The sequence below is a fragment of the Mastomys coucha genome, chromosome X (assembly GCF_008632895.1).
Source record: "Mastomys coucha isolate ucsf_1 chromosome X, UCSF_Mcou_1, whole genome shotgun sequence".
NCBI lineage: Eukaryota > Metazoa > Chordata > Mammalia > Rodentia > Muridae > Mastomys > Mastomys coucha.
The window spans coordinates 105,664,188-105,666,849 of record NC_045030.1 but is presented as its reverse complement, the minus strand read 5'-3'; positions in this window follow the sequence as shown (position 1 = coordinate 105,666,849).

Here is a 2,662-nt window from a genome sequence, read left to right as displayed (position 1 = left end):
ATGCACATAAAATAAAAATAAATAAAACATTTTAAAAGAGAGAGAGTGAGAGCTGTCTGCTCATTTCAGGCAGAGCCACAGGGGCTAGCCTTGGCTGCAAGGTATTTGGGCCCTATAGGGCCTGGAAGCTAGAGAATTTTTGGGTTACTCTTTGCAAATTTAGGTTCAGTGAGAGGCCTGAATTCTAGGACCAAGTGTGCCCTTAGATAGTACCTACTCTGCCAGGCAAGGCCCCACCCCAAGGACCTTATCCAGTGATCCAGAAATCATTTTCCTCTTTTCTGGACCCCACTATATCTTGACCAAATCAGAAAATAGGGCAAAATGTTGCTCAACTTGTCCTTTACCTGGGCTTAGAGCAAAGCAGATAAAACAGTGGAAAAATCCTTAGTTATGATCTCCACATCTCTCACCATTTGAGTTGTGGCTAAGATAAGACCTCATAGGGTATCCGCTCTCTCTTGTTAGATGTCTAACATCTCCGACCACAACCATTTCACTGTTGACAACATGAAACTTGTCACTGTCTCAGCTTGGATTTGCTGGTTATTATTTCCCCATGCTCCTGCCTTATGTGAGCTCCATGAGGAAAGCCCTCACTTTAACTCTGGCCTGAATGTGGCAGCATTGGGCAAGTCCTTTCTCCGCCTTTGCCTTGTATCTTTGTTCAGAGTATTCCCCACCCTGTGATGTCTTCTGCCTTGTCCATCTCCTCCTCCTTGTCCTGCAATGCTGGAGTCAGTGTTGCTCTCCTGAGGAAGGTCTCCTGGATGATAGCAGCCCAGAATTTTCTTCTTTAACTACAGCATCATTGCCGGGTGGTGGTGGGGCACGCATTTAATCCCAGCACTTGGGAGGCAGAGGCAGGCGGATTTCTGAGTTTGAGGCCAGCCTGGTCTACAGAGTGAGTTCCAGGACAGCCAGGGCTACACAGAGAAACCCTGTCTCAAAAACCAAAACCAAACCAAAACAAAAACATTTATTTATTATTTTCTCCTTCATTTTGTTTTTCTTCTCTTTTCTTTTCCACCTTCTGTCCCCTTCCTTTCTTTTTTCTCCTGCCCCTGAGACAGGATTTCACTACATATCCCAAGCTGGCCTGGAACTCACTCACTATGTAGGTCCAGGCTGGCCTGGACTTGGGGCAACCATCTTGCCTGAGTGCCAGAGTTCTGAGAGCCATCGAGTCAGGAGATGACATGTGCACTTTAAATTAGATGCTTCTGAGCCAAGAAAGCTTGAGAGCCTGGCTCAGCCCCTCACCAGCCCCTCATCCTCTCCTTTGCCCTTGCCAGAATTCTGCTTCCTTATAGGTAAGATGAAGAGGTTGGGTAATGTGACCTCTTAGCTTTCAACCTTGGCAAGTTTATGTTCTGGAAAGTCCTGGAAGATAATGTCTTTGGCTTGTCTAACTTAGAATCTCTACTGCAGCCTATTCAAGTATAGTGTCTTCAATGTACTGGTGCTTAATGGGTGACTGAGTGGATGGAATGAGTAGTCAAAAGGGCAAAGGTTACAGAAGGCCAGCTCACAACAAGCCAGAGACAATAGAGTGGTCAACCACACTGCCCAGGCCTGGGTTAGAATCCCAGTCTCTGCCAAGTTGGAGCTCTCCAAAGCTTCGTTTCCTCAATCTGTCAACCTGCAGAGTTACTGGTACTTATTGCTTTGGGCTACTGGAGGACAAAATGAGATAATGTCTACAAAAAAGTCTGGCACACAATTTTCCCTCACCTTTCTTTTTAATTAGGTCATTGCCAATAAGGAACAAATGGTTCGTTTTCAATACCACAGAAGCTGAACTTCAATCACAAGTGCTTGGGAGGCTGGCTGGCTGGCCTGACTTAGGATTGGGAGCAGGGTGCTGGTGTCAAGCACATTCTCATGAAACCACTGCCTGGGAAAACCAGTGTGGAGGGCGGTGAAGCTTAGCAGCAGGGATGAGGTGACCATGTGGGTAATGTCTCTCTCTTCAAGCCTCAGCTGCTGCATGCAGCAAGACTTCCCCACTGCCACATCCTCAGGTGGAAGTCTTAGCCTCCTATGGTTACTGCTTGCAGGGTCACCTGCAGTACATTTTGGTGCCTTGAAAGTGATGCTGTCTCAACCAACCACCTCTGTGTTCTGGACAAAGAGCTTACTGCCTGAGAGGAGCAGAGGTCCCAGAAGTGTTTGTAAAGTGAAAGAAAGCACTGATTAGCTTTGGGAAAGTCAATTAACCTCTGCAAGCCCAGGTGCCATTGCTGAGGACTCACCAGGGTTACTGTGAGGATCAAGCCCTCTGTTATCTGTAAGAGAATCATCGCTGCCGTTCTCAGGCTTCTTCCTTTACCTAAACCTATTTACCGTCTCTTTCAGTACTGGACTTTCTGTTCTCTAGGCTATTTTGTCACCAAAGCTGGAAAAAGGAATCCGTGCAGATGTGTTAATAGGTGTTAATTGGACGATGTATTTACATTTCAACAGGGAGCTTTCCCAGGGTGGGCGGGAATGAGTAATGGCGGAGGCCAGGTGCTTGGGCGGGGATGGGGGGGAGGCAGGGTTTGTTGTTGAGGAGGGAGGGGGCTTCTGAAGCTATTTCTCAAATTGCTCTTGTAGGGGCCCTGTGCTTTTTAATCCACGCAGCAGGCACAGTGAATTTACATTCAGGAATTGCCTGAGG